At 60.3% G+C, this 17,145-nt stretch overlaps 1 protein-coding gene across 9 annotated transcripts in view; it reads left to right on the forward strand.

The window, feature by feature from the left end:
• The first annotated feature begins 14,354 nt into the window (after positions 1–14,354).
• The window catches only part of LOC146398967 (uncharacterized), a 92,933-nt gene continuing 90,142 nt past the window's right edge, over positions 14,355–17,145 (forward strand). For 8 of the 9 annotated variants that reach the window (XM_084980891.1, XM_084980894.1, XM_084980895.1 and 5 more), the window contains exon 1: positions 14,355–14,500. The gene's annotated coding sequence lies outside the window, so the exon portion shown is untranslated. Of the gene's footprint in view, positions 14,501–15,597; positions 15,694–17,145 lie in introns of those variants that run through there. The other variant, XM_084980900.1, reaches the window with a different exon arrangement.

The raw sequence follows: 17,145 nt of genomic DNA on the forward strand, positions 1-17,145 counted from the left end.
CCAGCAGACAGGTTCAAGTGAGGTGTTTTTTGTTGTGGTTTTTGGCTTGCTGTGTGTGTTTGTTCGTTTGATTGTTTGTTTGAGAAGGGGGTAGAGGGGTGGGTAGGTTGGATGCCTTTGAGCTGATGGGGAAAGTTTCCAGGAGGGGGGGGGGTGTGGGTGGGGGCAGAGAGGGGCGAGGGGGGCGGGGACGCGGTTGTGCAGAGCGCCTGCGTGGGGGTTGCGTGCGTGCCGTGGCGTGCGTGGGGGTTGCGTGCGTGCCGGGGAAGGGAGCCCCCGGAGCGACTGCTGAGGGACACCGCGGCGAGCGAGCATGGGTGAAGGAGCTGAGGGTGTGAGCAGGGCTGCAGCGGGCAGGTCCAAGGTAGGTTTGTGTTTATCTTTTTGAGAAGGGAAGAGGGTGCCTAGGATGCTTGGGAAAAGGGGAGGGAAGGTCCCAGGAAGTGTTTGGGGGAAAGGTGCGTGTTTGGGGAGGGACCGGCTTCAGTGCAGGGCAGGTATGGGGGTTGAGTGCAGGAGGGTTAGCTGCGTGGAGGGGAAGGGAGCTCAGAGGGAATGGGGAGGGCCACCGCGAGCGTGGGGGAGGGAGGTGAGGATGGCAGCGGAGCCCCAACTGAGAGGTTGAAGTTAGGGTTAGTTTTGAGAGGCAGGAAGAGGGTGGATGGGATCCCTTGGAAAAGTGGAGGCGAGGTCCTAGGAAGGGTTGGGCCTGTGCGAGTGCGGGGAGCGTGGAGGCGGGCAGGCACCCCTTGCCCCCCGAGCGTGCGTGGGGGTTGCGTGGGTGCAGGGGAAGGGAGGCCGGAGGGAATGGAGAGGGACACGCAGAGCCTGGGGCCCTGCGGGGAGGTTGTGAGGGGCATTCTAGGGGATAGGTTCAAGGTAGGTTTTGGTGGCTGCTGCGGTGGTGGTGGTTTTTGTTGTTGGTTTTTGGTTTTTGGTTGGTTGTTGTGAAGGGGGAAGAGGGTGGAGGATGAGGACCCCTTAGCAAATGGGAGCGGAAGGATGTCAGGAAAGGAGCCCAGAGGGGTTCCTGTGGGAATGGGCCAGGGCAGCTGGGAGGGGCTTGTGGGTAGTGCCTGAACAGAGGGGAAGGGAGAGCTGAAGGGAGTGCTGAGGGCCAGGGCGAGCAGGGGGGGACTGAGGTAAGGCTGTCAGTGGAGTTCCAGCAGACAGGTTCAAGTGAGGTGTTTTTTGTTGTGGTTTTTGGCTTGCTGTGTGTGTTTGTTCGTTTGATTGTTTGTTTGAGAAGGGGGTAGAGGGGTGGGTAGGTTGGATGCCTTTGAGCTGATGGGGAAAGTTTCCAGGAGGGGGGGGGGTGTGGGTGGGGGCAGAGAGGGGCGAGGGGGGCGGGGACGCGGTTGTGCAGAGCGCCTGCGTGGGGGTTGCGTGCGTGCCGTGGCGTGCGTGGGGGTTGCGTGCGTGCCGGGGAAGGGAGCCCCCGGAGCGACTGCTGAGGGACACCGCGGCGAGCGAGCATGGGTGAAGGAGCTGAGGGTGTGAGCAGGGCTGCAGAGAGCAGGTCCAAGGTAGGTTTGTGTTTATCTTTTTGAGAAGGGAAGAGGGTGCCTAGGATGCTTGGGAAAAGGGGAGGGAAGGTCCCAGGAAGTGTTTGGGGGAAAGGTGCGTGTTTGGGGAGGGACCGGCTTCAGTGCAGGGCAGGTATGGGGGTTGAGTGCAGGAGGGTTAGCTGCGTGGAGGGGAAGGGAGCTCAGAGGGAATGGGGAGGGCCACCGCGAGCGTGGGGGAGGGAGGTGAGGATGGCAGCGGAGCCCCAACTGAGAGGTTGAAGTTAGGGTTAGTTTTGAGAGGCAGGAAGAGGGTGGATGGGATCCCTTGGAAAAGTGGAGGCGAGGTCCTAGGAAGGGTTGGGCCTGTGCGAGTGCGGGGAGCGTGGAGGCGGGCAGGCACCCCTTGCCCCCCGAGCGTGCGTGGGGGTTGCGTGGGTGCAGGGGAAGGGAGGCCGGAGGGAATGGAGAGGGACACGCAGAGCCTGGGGCCCTGCGGGGAGGTTGTGAGGGGCATTCTAGGGGATAGGTTCAAGGTAGGTTTTGGTGGCTGCTGCGGTGGTGGTGGTTTTTGTTGTTGGTTTTTGGTTTTTGGTTGGTTGTTGTGAAGGGGGAAGAGGGTGGAGGATGAGGACCCCTTAGCAAATGGGAGCGGAAGGATGTCAGGAAAGGAGCCCAGAGGGGTTCCTGTGGGAATGGGCCAGGGCAGCTGGGAGGGGCTTGTGGGTAGTGCCTGAACAGAGGGGAAGGGAGAGCTGAAGGGAGTGCTGAGGGCCAGGGCGAGCAGGGGGGGACTGAGGTAAGGCTGTCAGTGGAGTTCCAGCAGACAGGTTCAAGTGAGGTGTTTTTTGTTGTGGTTTTTGGCTTGCTGTGTGTGTTTGTTCGTTTGATTGTTTGTTTGAGAAGGGGGTAGAGGGGTGGGTAGGTTGGATGCCTTTGAGCTGATGGGGAAAGTTTCCAGGAGGGGGGGGGTGTGGGTGGGGGCAGAGAGGGGCGAGGGGGGCGGGGACGCGGTTGTGCAGAGCGCCTGCGTGGGGGTTGCGTGCGTGCCGTGGCGTGCGTGGGGGTTGCGTGCGTGCCGGGGAAGGGAGCCCCCGGAGCGACTGCTGAGGGACACCGCGGCGAGCGAGCATGGGTGAAGGAGCTGAGGGTGTGAGCAGGGCTGCAGCGGGCAGGTCCAAGGTAGGTTTGTGTTTATCTTTTTGAGAAGGGAAGAGGGTGCCTAGGATGCTTGGGAAAAGGGGAGGGAAGGTCCCAGGAAGTGTTTGGGGGAAAGGTGCGTGTTTGGGGAGGGACCGGCTTCAGTGCAGGGCAGGTATGGGGGTTGAGTGCAGGAGGGTTAGCTGCGTGGAGGGGAAGGGAGCTCAGAGGGAATGGGGAGGGCCACCGCGAGCGTGGGGGAGGGAGGTGAGGATGGCAGCGGAGCCCCAACTGAGAGGTTGAAGTTAGGGTTAGTTTTGAGAGGCAGGAAGAGGGTGGATGGGATCCCTTGGAAAAGTGGAGGCGAGGTCCTAGGAAGGGTTGGGCCTGTGCGAGTGCGGGGAGCGTGGAGGCGGGCAGGCACCCCTTGCCCCCCGAGCGTGCCTGGGGGTTGCGTGGGTGCAGGGGAAGGGAGGCCGGAGGGAATGGAGAGGGACACGCAGAGCCTGGGGCCCTGCGGGGAGGTTGTGAGGGGCATTCTAGGGGATAGGTTCAAGGTAGGTTTTGGTGGCTGCTGCGGTGGTGGTGGTTTTTGTTGTTGGTTTTTGGTTTTTGGTTGGTTGTTGTGAAGGGGGAAGAGGGTGGAGGATGAGGACCCCTTAGCAAATGGGAGCGGAAGGATGTCAGGAAAGGAGCCCAGAGGGGTTCCTGTGGGAATGGGCCAGGGCAGCTGGGAGGGGCTTGTGGGTAGTGCCTGAACAGAGGGGAAGGGAGAGCTGAAGGGAGTGCTGAGGGCCAGGGCGAGCAGGGGGGGACTGAGGTAAGGCTGTCAGTGGAGTTCCAGCAGACAGGTTCAAGTGAGGTGTTTTTTGTTGTGGTTTTTGGCTTGCTGTGTGTGTTTGTTCGTTTGATTGTTTGTTTGAGAAGGGGGTAGAGGGGTGGGTAGGTTGGATGCCTTTGAGCTGATGGGGAAAGTTTCCAGGAGGGGGGGGTGTGGGTGGGGGCAGAGAGGGGCGAGGGGGGCGGGGACGCGGTTGTGCAGAGCGCCTGCGTGGGGGTTGCGTGCGTGCCGTGGCGTGCGTGGGGGTTGCGTGCGTGCCGTGGCGTGCGTGGGGGTTGCGTGCGTGCCGGGGAAGGGAGCCCCCGGAGCGACTGCTGAGGGACACAGCGGCGAGCGAGCATGGGTGAAGGAGCTGAGGGTGTGAGCAGGGCTGCAGCGAGCAGGTCCAAGGTAGGTTTGTGTTTATCTTTTTGAGAAGGGAAGAGGGTGCCTAGGATGCTTGGGAAAAGGGGAGGGAAGGTCCCAGGAAGTGTTTGGGGGAAAGGTGCGTGTTTGGGGAGGGACCGGCTTCAGTGCAGGGCAGGTATGGGGGTTGAGTGCAGGAGGGTTAGCTGCGTGGAGGGGAAGGGAGCTCAGAGGGAATGGGGAGGGCCACCGCGAGCGTGGGGGAGGGAGGTGAGGATGGCAGCGGAGCCCCAACTGAGAGGTTGAAGTTAGGGTTAGTTTTGAGAGGCAGGAAGAGGGTGGATGGGATCCCTTGGAAAAGTGGAGGCGAGGTCCTAGGAAGGGTTGGGCCTGTGCGAGTGCGGGGAGCGTGGAGGCGGGCAGGCACCCCTTGCCCCCCGAGCGTGCGTGGGGGTTGCGTGGGTGCAGGGGAAGGGAGGCCGGAGGGAATGGAGAGGGACACGCAGAGCCTGGGGCCCTGCGGGGAGGTTGTGAGGGGCATTCTAGGGGATAGGTTCAAGGTAGGTTTTGGTGGCTGCTGCGGTGGTGGTGGTTTTTGTTGTTGGTTTTTGGTTTTTGGTTGGTTGTTGTGAAGGGGGAAGAGGGTGGAGGATGAGGACCCCTTAGCAAATGGGAGCGGAAGGATGTCAGGAAAGGAGCCCAGAGGGGTTCCTGTGGGAATGGGCCAGGGCAGCTGGGAGGGGCTTGTGGGTAGTGCCTGAACAGAGGGGAAGGGAGAGCTGAAGGGAGTGCTGAGGGCCAGGGCGAGCAGGGGGGGACTGAGGTAAGGCTGTCAGTGGAGTTCCAGCAGACAGGTTCAAGTGAGGTGTTTTTTGTTGTGGTTTTTGGCTTGCTGTGTGTGTTTGTTCGTTTGATTGTTTGTTTGAGAAGGGGGTAGAGGGGTGGGTAGGTTGGATGCCTTTGAGCTGATGGGGAAAGTTTCCAGGAGGGGGGGGGGTGTGGGTGGGGGCAGAGAGGGGCGAGGGGGGCGGGGACGCGGTTGTGCAGAGCGCCTGCGTGGGGGTTGCGTGCGTGCCGTGGCGTGCGTGGGGGTTGCGTGCGTGCCGTGGCGTGCGTGAGGGTTGCGTGCGTGCCGGGGAAGGGAGCCCCCGGAGCGACTGCTGAGGGACACCGCGGCGAGCGAGCATGGGTGAAGGAGCTGAGGGTGTGAGCAGGGCTGCAGAGAGCAGGTCCAAGGTAGGTTTGTGTTTATCTTTTTGAGAAGGGAAGAGGGTGCCTAGGATGCTTGGGAAAAGGGGAGGGAAGGTCCCAGGAAGTGTTTGGGGGAAAGGTGCGTGTTTGGGGAGGGACCGGCTTCAGTGCAGGGCAGGTATGGGGGTTGAGTGCAGGAGGGTTAGCTGCGTGGAGGGGAAGGGAGCTCAGAGGGAATGGGGAGGGCCACCGCGAGCGTGGGGGAGGGAGGTGAGGATGGCAGCGGAGCCCCAACTGAGAGGTTGAAGTTAGGGTTAGTTTTGAGAGGCAGGAAGAGGGTGGATGGGATCCCTTGGAAAAGTGGAGGCGAGGTCCTAGGAAGGGTTGGGCCTGTGCGAGTGCGGGGAGCGTGGAGGCGGGCAGGCACCCCTTGCCCCCCGAGCGTGCGTGGGGGTTGCGTGGGTGCAGGGGAAGGGAGGCCGGAGGGAATGGAGAGGGACACGCAGAGCCTGGGGCCCTGCGGGGAGGTTGTGAGGGGCATTCTAGGGGATAGGTTCAAGGTAGGTTTTGGTGGCTGCTGCGGTGGTGGTGGTTTTTGTTGTTGGTTTTTGGTTTTTGGTTGGTTGTTGTGAAGGGGGAAGAGGGTGGAGGATGAGGACCCCTTAGCAAATGGGAGCGGAAGGATGTCAGGAAAGGAGCCCAGAGGGGTTCCTGTGGGAATGGGCCAGGGCAGCTGGGAGGGGCTTGTGGGTAGTGCCTGAACAGAGGGGAAGGGAGAGCTGAAGGGAGTGCTGAGGGCCAGGGCGAGCAGGGGGGGACTGAGGTAAGGCTGTCAGTGGAGTTCCAGCAGACAGGTTCAAGTGAGGTGTTTTTTGTTGTGGTTTTTGGCTTGCTGTGTGTGTTTGTTCGTTTGATTGTTTGTTTGAGAAGGGGGTAGAGGGGTGGGTAGGTTGGATGCCTTTGAGCTGATGGGGAAAGTTTCCAGGAGGGGGGGGGTGTGGGTGGGGGCAGAGAGGGGCGAGGGGGGCGGGGACGCGGTTGTGCAGAGCGCCTGCGTGGGGGTTGCGTGCGTGCCGTGGCGTGCGTGGGGGTTGCGTGCGTGCCGGGGAAGGGAGCCCCCGGAGCGACTGCTGAGGGACACCGCGGCGAGCGAGCATGGGTGAAGGAGCTGAGGGTGTGAGCAGGGCTGCAGCGGGCAGGTCCAAGGTAGGTTTGTGTTTATCTTTTTGAGAAGGGAAGAGGGTGCCTAGGATGCTTGGGAAAAGGGGAGGGAAGGTCCCAGGAAGTGTTTGGGGGAAAGGTGCGTGTTTGGGGAGGGACCGGCTTCAGTGCAGGGCAGGTATGGGGGTTGAGTGCAGGAGGGTTAGCTGCGTGGAGGGGAAGGGAGCTCAGAGGGAATGGGGAGGGCCACCGCGAGCGTGGGGGAGGGAGGTGAGGATGGCAGCGGAGCCCCAACTGAGAGGTTGAAGTTAGGGTTAGTTTTGAGAGGCAGGAAGAGGGTGGATGGGATCCCTTGGAAAAGTGGAGGCGAGGTCCTAGGAAGGGTTGGGCCTGTGCGAGTGCGGGGAGCGTGGAGGCGGGCAGGCACCCCTTGCCCCCCGAGCGTGCCTGGGGGTTGCGTGGGTGCAGGGGAAGGGAGGCCGGAGGGAATGGAGAGGGACACGCAGAGCCTGGGGCCCTGCGGGGAGGTTGTGAGGGGCATTCTAGGGGATAGGTTCAAGGTAGGTTTTGGTGGCTGCTGCGGTGGTGGTGGTTTTTGTTGTTGGTTTTTGGTTTTTGGTTGGTTGTTGTGAAGGGGGAAGAGGGTGGAGGATGAGGACCCCTTAGCAAATGGGAGCGGAAGGATGTCAGGAAAGGAGCCCAGAGGGGTTCCTGTGGGAATGGGCCAGGGCAGCTGGGAGGGGCTTGTGGGTAGTGCCTGAACAGAGGGGAAGGGAGAGCTGAAGGGAGTGCTGAGGGCCAGGGCGAGCAGGGGGGGACTGAGGTAAGGCTGTCAGTGGAGTTCCAGCAGACAGGTTCAAGTGAGGTGTTTTTTGTTGTGGTTTTTGGCTTGCTGTGTGTGTTTGTTCGTTTGATTGTTTGTTTGAGAAGGGGGTAGAGGGGTGGGTAGGTTGGATGCCTTTGAGCTGATGGGGAAAGTTTCCAGGAGGGGGGGGTGTGGGTGGGGGCAGAGAGGGGCGAGGGGGGCGGGGACGCGGTTGTGCAGAGCGCCTGCGTGGGGGTTGCGTGCGTGCCGTGGCGTGCGTGGGGGTTGCGTGCGTGCCGTGGCGTGCGTGGGGGTTGCGTGCGTGCCGGGGAAGGGAGCCCCCGGAGCGACTGCTGAGGGACACAGCGGCGAGCGAGCATGGGTGAAGGAGCTGAGGGTGTGAGCAGGGCTGCAGCGAGCAGGTCCAAGGTAGGTTTGTGTTTATCTTTTTGAGAAGGGAAGAGGGTGCCTAGGATGCTTGGGAAAAGGGGAGGGAAGGTCCCAGGAAGTGTTTGGGGGAAAGGTGCGTGTTTGGGGAGGGACCGGCTTCAGTGCAGGGCAGGTATGGGGGTTGAGTGCAGGAGGGTTAGCTGCGTGGAGGGGAAGGGAGCTCAGAGGGAATGGGGAGGGCCACCGCGAGCGTGGGGGAGGGAGGTGAGGATGGCAGCGGAGCCCCAACTGAGAGGTTGAAGTTAGGGTTAGTTTTGAGAGGCAGGAAGAGGGTGGATGGGATCCCTTGGAAAAGTGGAGGCGAGGTCCTAGGAAGGGTTGGGCCTGTGCGAGTGCGGGGAGCGTGGAGGCGGGCAGGCACCCCTTGCCCCCCGAGCGTGCGTGGGGGTTGCGTGGGTGCAGGGGAAGGGAGGCCGGAGGGAATGGAGAGGGACACGCAGAGCCTGGGGCCCTGCGGGGAGGTTGTGAGGGGCATTCTAGGGGATAGGTTCAAGGTAGGTTTTGGTGGCTGCTGCGGTGGTGGTGGTTTTTGTTGTTGGTTTTTGGTTTTTGGTTGGTTGTTGTGAAGGGGGAAGAGGGTGGAGGATGAGGACCCCTTAGCAAATGGGAGCGGAAGGATGTCAGGAAAGGAGCCCAGAGGGGTTCCTGTGGGAATGGGCCAGGGCAGCTGGGAGGGGCTTGTGGGTAGTGCCTGAACAGAGGGGAAGGGAGAGCTGAAGGGAGTGCTGAGGGCCAGGGCGAGCAGGGGGGGACTGAGGTAAGGCTGTCAGTGGAGTTCCAGCAGACAGGTTCAAGTGAGGTGTTTTTTGTTGTGGTTTTTGGCTTGCTGTGTGTGTTTGTTCGTTTGATTGTTTGTTTGAGAAGGGGGTAGAGGGGTGGGTAGGTTGGATGCCTTTGAGCTGATGGGGAAAGTTTCCAGGAGGGGGGGGGGTGTGGGTGGGGGCAGAGAGGGGCGAGGGGGGCGGGGACGCGGTTGTGCAGAGCGCCTGCGTGGGGGTTGCGTGCGTGCCGTGGCGTGCGTGGGGGTTGCGTGCGTGCCGTGGCGTGCGTGGGGGTTGCGTGCGTGCCGGGGAAGGGAGCCCCCGGAGCGACTGCTGAGGGACACCGCGGCGAGCGAGCATGGGTGAAGGAGCTGAGGGTGTGAGCAGGGCTGCAGCGGGCAGGTCCAAGGTAGGTTTGTGTTTATCTTTTTGAGAAGGGAAGAGGGTGCCTAGGATGCTTGGGAAAAGGGGAGGGAAGGTCCCAGGAAGTGTTTGGGGGAAAGGTGCGTGTTTGGGGAGGGACCGGCTTCAGTGCAGGGCAGGTATGGGGGTTGAGTGCAGGAGGGTTAGCTGCGTGGAGGGGAAGGGAGCTCAGAGGGAATGGGGAGGGCCACCGCGAGCGTGGGGGAGGGAGGTGAGGATGGCAGCGGAGCCCCAACTGAGAGGTTGAAGTTAGGGTTAGTTTTGAGAGGCAGGAAGAGGGTGGATGGGATCCCTTGGAAAAGTGGAGGCGAGGTCCTAGGAAGGGTTGGGCCTGTGCGAGTGCGGGGAGCGTGGAGGCGGGCAGGCACCCCTTGCCCCCCGAGCGTGCGTGGGGGTTGCGTGGGTGCAGGGGAAGGGAGGCCGGAGGGAATGGAGAGGGACACGCAGAGCCTGGGGCCCTGCGGGGAGGTTGTGAGGGGCATTCTAGGGGATAGGTTCAAGGTAGGTTTTGGTGGCTGCTGCGGTGGTGGTGGTTTTTGTTGTTGGTTTTTGGTTTTTGGTTGGTTGTTGTGAAGGGGGAAGAGGGTGGAGGATGAGGACCCCTTAGCAAATGGGAGCGGAAGGATGTCAGGAAAGGAGCCCAGAGGGGTTCCTGTGGGAATGGGCCAGGGCAGCTGGGAGGGGCTTGTGGGTAGTGCCTGAACAGAGGGGAAGGGAGAGCTGAAGGGAGTGCTGAGGGCCAGGGCGAGCAGGGGGGGACTGAGGTAAGGCTGTCAGTGGAGTTCCAGCAGACAGGTTCAAGTGAGGTGTTTTTTGTTGTGGTTTTTGGCTTGCTGTGTGTGTTTGTTCGTTTGATTGTTTGTTTGAGAAGGGGGTAGAGGGGTGGGTAGGTTGGATGCCTTTGAGCTGATGGGGAAAGTTTCCAGGAGGGGGGGGGTGTGGGTGGGGGCAGAGAGGGGCGAGGGGGGCGGGGACGCGGTTGTGCAGAGCGCCTGCGTGGGGGTTGCGTGCGTGCCGTGGCGTGCGTGGGGGTTGCGTGCGTGCCGGGGAAGGGAGCCCCCGGAGCGACTGCTGAGGGACACCGCGGCGAGCGAGCATGGGTGAAGGAGCTGAGGGTGTGAGCAGGGCTGCAGCGGGCAGGTCCAAGGTAGGTTTGTGTTTATCTTTTTGAGAAGGGAAGAGGGTGCCTAGGATGCTTGGGAAAAGGGGAGGGAAGGTCCCAGGAAGTGTTTGGGGGAAAGGTGCGTGTTTGGGGAGGGACCGGCTTCAGTGCAGGGCAGGTATGGGGGTTGAGTGCAGGAGGGTTAGCTGCGTGGAGGGGAAGGGAGCTCAGAGGGAATGGGGAGGGCCACCGCGAGCGTGGGGGAGGGAGGTGAGGATGGCAGCGGAGCCCCAACTGAGAGGTTGAAGTTAGGGTTAGTTTTGAGAGGCAGGAAGAGGGTGGATGGGATCCCTTGGAAAAGTGGAGGCGAGGTCCTAGGAAGGGTTGGGCCTGTGCGAGTGCGGGGAGCGTGGAGGCGGGCAGGCACCCCTTGCCCCCCGAGCGTGCGTGGGGGTTGCGTGGGTGCAGGGGAAGGGAGGCCGGAGGGAATGGAGAGGGACACGCAGAGCCTGGGGCCCTGCGGGGAGGTTGTGAGGGGCATTCTAGGGGATAGGTTCAAGGTAGGTTTTGGTGGCTGCTGCGGTGGTGGTGGTTTTTGTTGTTGGTTTTTGGTTTTTGGTTGGTTGTTGTGAAGGGGGAAGAGGGTGGAGGATGAGGACCCCTTAGCAAATGGGAGCGGAAGGATGTCAGGAAAGGAGCCCAGAGGGGTTCCTGTGGGAATGGGCCAGGGCAGCTGGGAGGGGCTTGTGGGTAGTGCCTGAACAGAGGGGAAGGGAGAGCTGAAGGGAGTGCTGAGGGCCAGGGCGAGCAGGGGGGGACTGAGGTAAGGCTGTCAGTGGAGTTCCAGCAGACAGGTTCAAGTGAGGTGTTTTTTGTTGTGGTTTTTGGCTTGCTGTGTGTGTTTGTTCGTTTGATTGTTTGTTTGAGAAGGGGGTAGAGGGGTGGGTAGGTTGGATGCCTTTGAGCTGATGGGGAAAGTTTCCAGGAGGGGGGGGTGTGGGTGGGGGCAGAGAGGGGCGAGGGGGGCGGGGACGCGGTTGTGCAGAGCGCCTGCGTGGGGGTTGCGTGCGTGCCGTGGCGTGCGTGGGGGTTGCGTGCGTGCCGTGGCGTGCGTGGGGGTTGCGTGCGTGCCGGGGAAGGGAGCCCCCGGAGCGACTGCTGAGGGACACAGCGGCGAGCGAGCATGGGTGAAGGAGCTGAGGGTGTGAGCAGGGCTGCAGCGGGCAGGTCCAAGGTAGGTTTGTGTTTATCTTTTTGAGAAGGGAAGAGGGTGCCTAGGATGCTTGGGAAAAGGGGAGGGAAGGTCCCAGGAAGTGTTTGGGGGAAAGGTGCGTGTTTGGGGAGGGACCGGCTTCAGTGCAGGGCAGGTATGGGGGTTGAGTGCAGGAGGGTTAGCTGCGTGGAGGGGAAGGGAGCTCAGAGGGAATGGGGAGGGCCACCGCGAGCGTGGGGGAGGGAGGTGAGGATGGCAGCGGAGCCCCAACTGAGAGGTTGAAGTTAGGGTTAGTTTTGAGAGGCAGGAAGAGGGTGGATGGGATCCCTTGGAAAAGTGGAGGCGAGGTCCTAGGAAGGGTTGGGCCTGTGCGAGTGCGGGGAGCGTGGAGGCGGGCAGGCACCCCTTGCCCCCCGAGCGTGCGTGGGGGTTGCGTGGGTGCAGGGGAAGGGAGGCCGGAGGGAATGGAGAGGGACACGCAGAGCCTGGGGCCCTGCGGGGAGGTTGTGAGGGGCATTCTAGGGGATAGGTTCAAGGTAGGTTTTGGTGGCTGCTGCGGTGGTGGTGGTTTTTGTTGTTGGTTTTTGGTTTTTGGTTGGTTGTTGTGAAGGGGGAAGAGGGTGGAGGATGAGGACCCCTTAGCAAATGGGAGCGGAAGGATGTCAGGAAAGGAGCCCAGAGGGGTTCCTGTGGGAATGGGCCAGGGCAGCTGGGAGGGGCTTGTGGGTAGTGCCTGAACAGAGGGGAAGGGAGAGCTGAAGGGAGTGCTGAGGGCCAGGGCGAGCAGGGGGGGACTGAGGTAAGGCTGTCAGTGGAGTTCCAGCAGACAGGTTCAAGTGAGGTGTTTTTTGTTGTGGTTTTTGGCTTGCTGTGTGTGTTTGTTCGTTTGATTGTTTGTTTGAGAAGGGGGTAGAGGGGTGGGTAGGTTGGATGCCTTTGAGCTGATGGGGAAAGTTTCCAGGAGGGGGGGGGGTGTGGGTGGGGGCAGAGAGGGGCGAGGGGGGCGGGGACGCGGTTGTGCAGAGCGCCTGCGTGGGGGTTGCGTGCGTGCCGTGGCGTGCGTGGGGGTTGCGTGCGTGCCGTGGCGTGCGTGAGGGTTGCGTGCGTGCCGGGGAAGGGAGCCCCCGGAGCGACTGCTGAGGGACACCGCGGCGAGCGAGCATGGGTGAAGGAGCTGAGGGTGTGAGCAGGGCTGCAGAGAGCAGGTCCAAGGTAGGTTTGTGTTTATCTTTTTGAGAAGGGAAGAGGGTGCCTAGGATGCTTGGGAAAAGGGGAGGGAAGGTCCCAGGAAGTGTTTGGGGGAAAGGTGCGTGTTTGGGGAGGGACCGGCTTCAGTGCAGGGCAGGTATGGGGGTTGAGTGCAGGAGGGTTAGCTGCGTGGAGGGGAAGGGAGCTCAGAGGGAATGGGGAGGGCCACCGCGAGCGTGGGGGAGGGAGGTGAGGATGGCAGCGGAGCCCCAACTGAGAGGTTGAAGTTAGGGTTAGTTTTGAGAGGCAGGAAGAGGGTGGATGGGATCCCTTGGAAAAGTGGAGGCGAGGTCCTAGGAAGGGTTGGGCCTGTGCGAGTGCGGGGAGCGTGGAGGCGGGCAGGCACCCCTTGCCCCCCGAGCGTGCGTGGGGGTTGCGTGGGTGCAGGGGAAGGGAGGCCGGAGGGAATGGAGAGGGACACGCAGAGCCTGGGGCCCTGCGGGGAGGTTGTGAGGGGCATTCTAGGGGATAGGTTCAAGGTAGGTTTTGGTGGCTGCTGCGGTGGTGGTGGTTTTTGTTGTTGGTTTTTGGTTTTTGGTTGGTTGTTGTGAAGGGGGAAGAGGGTGGAGGATGAGGACCCCTTAGCAAATGGGAGCGGAAGGATGTCAGGAAAGGAGCCCAGAGGGGTTCCTGTGGGAATGGGCCAGGGCAGCTGGGAGGGGCTTGTGGGTAGTGCCTGAACAGAGGGGAAGGGAGAGCTGAAGGGAGTGCTGAGGGCCAGGGCGAGCAGGGGGGGACTGAGGTAAGGCTGTCAGTGGAGTTCCAGCAGACAGGTTCAAGTGAGGTGTTTTTTGTTGTGGTTTTTGGCTTGCTGTGTGTGTTTGTTCGTTTGATTGTTTGTTTGAGAAGGGGGTAGAGGGGTGGGTAGGTTGGATGCCTTTGAGCTGATGGGGAAAGTTTCCAGGAGGGGGGGGGTGTGGGTGGGGGCAGAGAGGGGCGAGGGGGGCGGGGACGCGGTTGTGCAGAGCGCCTGCGTGGGGGTTGCGTGCGTGCCGTGGCGTGCGTGGGGGTTGCGTGCGTGCCGGGGAAGGGAGCCCCCGGAGCGACTGCTGAGGGACACCGCGGCGAGCGAGCATGGGTGAAGGAGCTGAGGGTGTGAGCAGGGCTGCAGCGGGCAGGTCCAAGGTAGGTTTGTGTTTATCTTTTTGAGAAGGGAAGAGGGTGCCTAGGATGCTTGGGAAAAGGGGAGGGAAGGTCCCAGGAAGTGTTTGGGGGAAAGGTGCGTGTTTGGGGAGGGACCGGCTTCAGTGCAGGGCAGGTATGGGGGTTGAGTGCAGGAGGGTTAGCTGCGTGGAGGGGAAGGGAGCTCAGAGGGAATGGGGAGGGCCACCGCGAGCGTGGGGGAGGGAGGTGAGGATGGCAGCGGAGCCCCAACTGAGAGGTTGAAGTTAGGGTTAGTTTTGAGAGGCAGGAAGAGGGTGGATGGGATCCCTTGGAAAAGTGGAGGCGAGGTCCTAGGAAGGGTTGGGCCTGTGCGAGTGCGGGGAGCGTGGAGGCGGGCAGGCACCCCTTGCCCCCCGAGCGTGCGTGGGGGTTGCGTGGGTGCAGGGGAAGGGAGGCCGGAGGGAATGGAGAGGGACACGCAGAGCCTGGGGCCCTGCGGGGAGGTTGTGAGGGGCATTCTAGGGGATAGGTTCAAGGTAGGTTTTGGTGGCTGCTGCGGTGGTGGTGGTTTTTGTTGTTGGTTTTTGGTTTTTGGTTGGTTGTTGTGAAGGGGGAAGAGGGTGGAGGATGAGGACCCCTTAGCAAATGGGAGCGGAAGGATGTCAGGAAAGGAGCCCAGAGGGGTTCCTGTGGGAATGGGCCAGGGCAGCTGGGAGGGGCTTGTGGGTAGTGCCTGAACAGAGGGGAAGGGAGAGCTGAAGGGAGTGCTGAGGGCCAGGGCGAGCAGGGGGGGACTGAGGTAAGGCTGTCAGTGGAGTTCCAGCAGACAGGTTCAAGTGAGGTGTTTTTTGTTGTGGTTTTTGGCTTGCTGTGTGTGTTTGTTCGTTTGATTGTTTGTTTGAGAAGGGGGTAGAGGGGTGGGTAGGTTGGATGCCTTTAAGCTGATGGGGAAAGTTTCCAGGAGGGGGGGGGTGTGGGTGGGGGCAGAGAGGGGCGAGGGGGGCGGGGACGCGGTTGTGCAGAGCGCCTGCGTGGGGGTTGCGTGCGTGCCGTGGCGTGCGTGGGGGTTGCGTGCGTGCCGTGGCGTGCGTGAGGGTTGCGTGCGTGCCGGGGAAGGGAGCCCCCGGAGCGACTGCTGAGGGACACCGCGGCGAGCGAGCATGGGTGAAGGAGCTGAGGGTGTGAGCAGGGCTGCAGAGAGCAGGTCCAAGGTAGGTTTGTGTTTATCTTTTTGAGAAGGGAAGAGGGTGCCTAGGATGCTTGGGAAAAGGGGAGGGAAGGTCCCAGGAAGTGTTTGGGGGAAAGGTGCGTGTTTGGGGAGGGACCGGCTTCAGTGCAGGGCAGGTATGGGGGTTGAGTGCAGGAGGGTTAGCTGCGTGGAGGGGAAGGGAGCTCAGAGGGAATGGGGAGGGCCACCGCGAGCGTGGGGGAGGGAGGTGAGGATGGCAGCGGAGCCCCAACTGAGAGGTTGAAGTTAGGGTTAGTTTTGAGAGGCAGGAAGAGGGTGGATGGGATCCCTTGGAAAAGTGGAGGCGAGGTCCTAGGAAGGGTTGGGCCTGTGCGAGTGCGGGGAGCGTGGAGGCGGGCAGGCACCCCTTGCCCCCCGAGCGTGCGTGGGGGTTGCGTGGGTGCAGGGGAAGGGAGGCCGGAGGGAATGGAGAGGGACACGCAGAGCCTGGGGCCCTGCGGGGAGGTTGTGAGGGGCATTCTAGGGGATAGGTTCAAGGTAGGTTTTGGTGGCTGCTGCGGTGGTGGTGGTGGTGGTGGTGGTGGTGGTGGGTGGTGGTGGTTTTTGTTGCTGGTTTTTGGTTTTTTTTTGGTTGTTGTGAAGAGGGAAGAGGGTGGAGGATGAAGACCCCTTAGCAAATGGGAGGGGAAGGATGTCAGGAAAGGAGCCCAGAGGGGTTCCTGTGGGAATGGGCCAGGGCAGCTGGGAGGGGCTTGTGGGTAGTGCCTGAACAGAGGGGAAGGGAGAGCTGAAGGGAGTGCTGAGGGCCAGGGCGAGCAGGGGGGGACTGAGGTAAGGCTGTCAGTGGAGTTCCAGCAGACAGGTTCAAGTGAGGTGTTTTTTGTTGTGGTTTTTGGCTTGCTGTGTGTGTTTGTTCGTTTGATTGTTTGTTTGAGAAGGGGGTAGAGGGGTGGGTAGGTTGGATGCCTTTGAGCTGATGGGGAAAGTTTCCAGGAAGGGGGGGGGTGTGGGTGGGGGCAGAGAGGGGCGAGGGGGGCGGGGACGCGGTTGTGCAGAGCGCCTGCGTGGGGGTTGCGTGCCTGCCGTGGCGTGCGTGTGGGTTGCGTGCGTGCCGGGGAAGGGAGTCCCTGGAGCGACTGCTGAGGGCCACTTTGGCGAGCGAGCGTGGGTGAAGGAGCTGAGGATGTGAGCAGGGCTGCAGCGGGCAGGTCCAAGGTAGGTTTGTGTTTTATCTTTGTGAGAAGAGAAGAGGGTGCCTAGGATGCTTGGGAAAAGGGGGATGGAAGGTCCCAGGAAGTGTTTGGGGGAAAGGTGCGTGTTTTGGGCGGGACGAGGGTGGCGGAGAGCGGCTTGGGGGCGGCGCAGGAGTGGGGGTTGGGTGCGTGCAGGGGAAGGGAGCGTGCAGGGACTGTGGAGGGCCACCGCGAGCGTGGGGGCGGGAGTTGAGGATGGCAGCGGAGCCCCAGCTATGTATAGATTTCTAAGGTATCTCCAGACTCTTCTCCATAGTGGCTGTACCAGTTTACATTCCCACCAGCAGTGCAGGAGGGTTCCCTTTTCTCCACAGCCCTTCCAGCACTTGTTCTTTGTGGTTTTATTAATGGTCATTCTGACTGGTGTGAGGTGATATCTCATGGTTGTTTTGATTTGTATTTCTCTTATAATCAACGATGTTGAGCATTTTTTCATGTGTTTGTTGGCCGTCTGTGTATCTTCTTCGGAGAAATGTGTATTCAGGTCTTTTTCCCATTTTTCCATTGATTGATTGGTTTTTTTTGCTGTTGGGTTGTATAAGTTGCTTATATATTCTAGAGTTTAAGCCCTTGTCAGTTGCATCATTTGAAACTATCTTCTCCCATTCTGTAAGTTGTCTTTTTGTTTTGGGTTTCCTTTGCTGTTCAAAATCTTTTCAGTTTGGTTAGGTCCCATGGGTTTATTTTTGCTCTAATTTCTATTGCTTTGGGAGACTGACCTGAGAAAACATTCATGATGTTGATGTCAGAGAGTGTTTTGCCTATGTTTTCTTCTAGGAGTTTGATGGTGTCCTGTCGTATATTTAAGTCTTTCAGCCATTTTGATTTTATTTTTGTGCATGGTATGAGGGTGTGTTCTAGTTTCATTGCTTTGAATGCAGCTGTCTAGGTTTCCCATCAATGCATGCTGAATAGACTTTCCTTTTCCCATTTTATGTTCTTGCCTCCCTTGTCAAAGATTAATTGACCATAGGTGTCAGGGTTTATTTCCGGATTCTCTATTCTGTTCCATTGGTCTGTCTGTCTGTCTGTTTTGATACCAGTACCACACTGTTTTGATGACTGTGGCTTTGTAGTATTTCTTGAAGTCTGGGAGAGTTATGCCTCCTGCTTGGTTTTTGTTTCTCAGGATTGCTTTGGCGATTCTGGGTCTTTTGTGGTTCCATATAAAATTTTGGATTGTTTGTTCTAGTTCTGTGAAAAATGTCATGGGTAATTTGATCGAGATTGCAATGAATCTGTAGATTGCTTCTGGTAGAATGGCCATTTTCACAATATTGATTTTCCCAATCCAGGAGCATGGAATATCTTTCCATTTCTTTACATCTTCTTTGATTTCTTTGATTAAGGTTTTATAGTTCTCGGCATATAGGTCCTTTACCTCCTTGGTCAGGTGTATTCCGAGGTATTTGAT

The sequence above is a fragment of the Sus scrofa genome, chromosome 10 (genome assembly GCF_054392235.1).
Source record: "Sus scrofa isolate SSC_HxYL_T2T_F1_AM1 chromosome 10, Sscrofa_HxYL_maternal_Yorkshire_Landrace_v2.0, whole genome shotgun sequence".
Taxonomy (NCBI): domain Eukaryota; kingdom Metazoa; phylum Chordata; class Mammalia; order Artiodactyla; family Suidae; genus Sus; species Sus scrofa.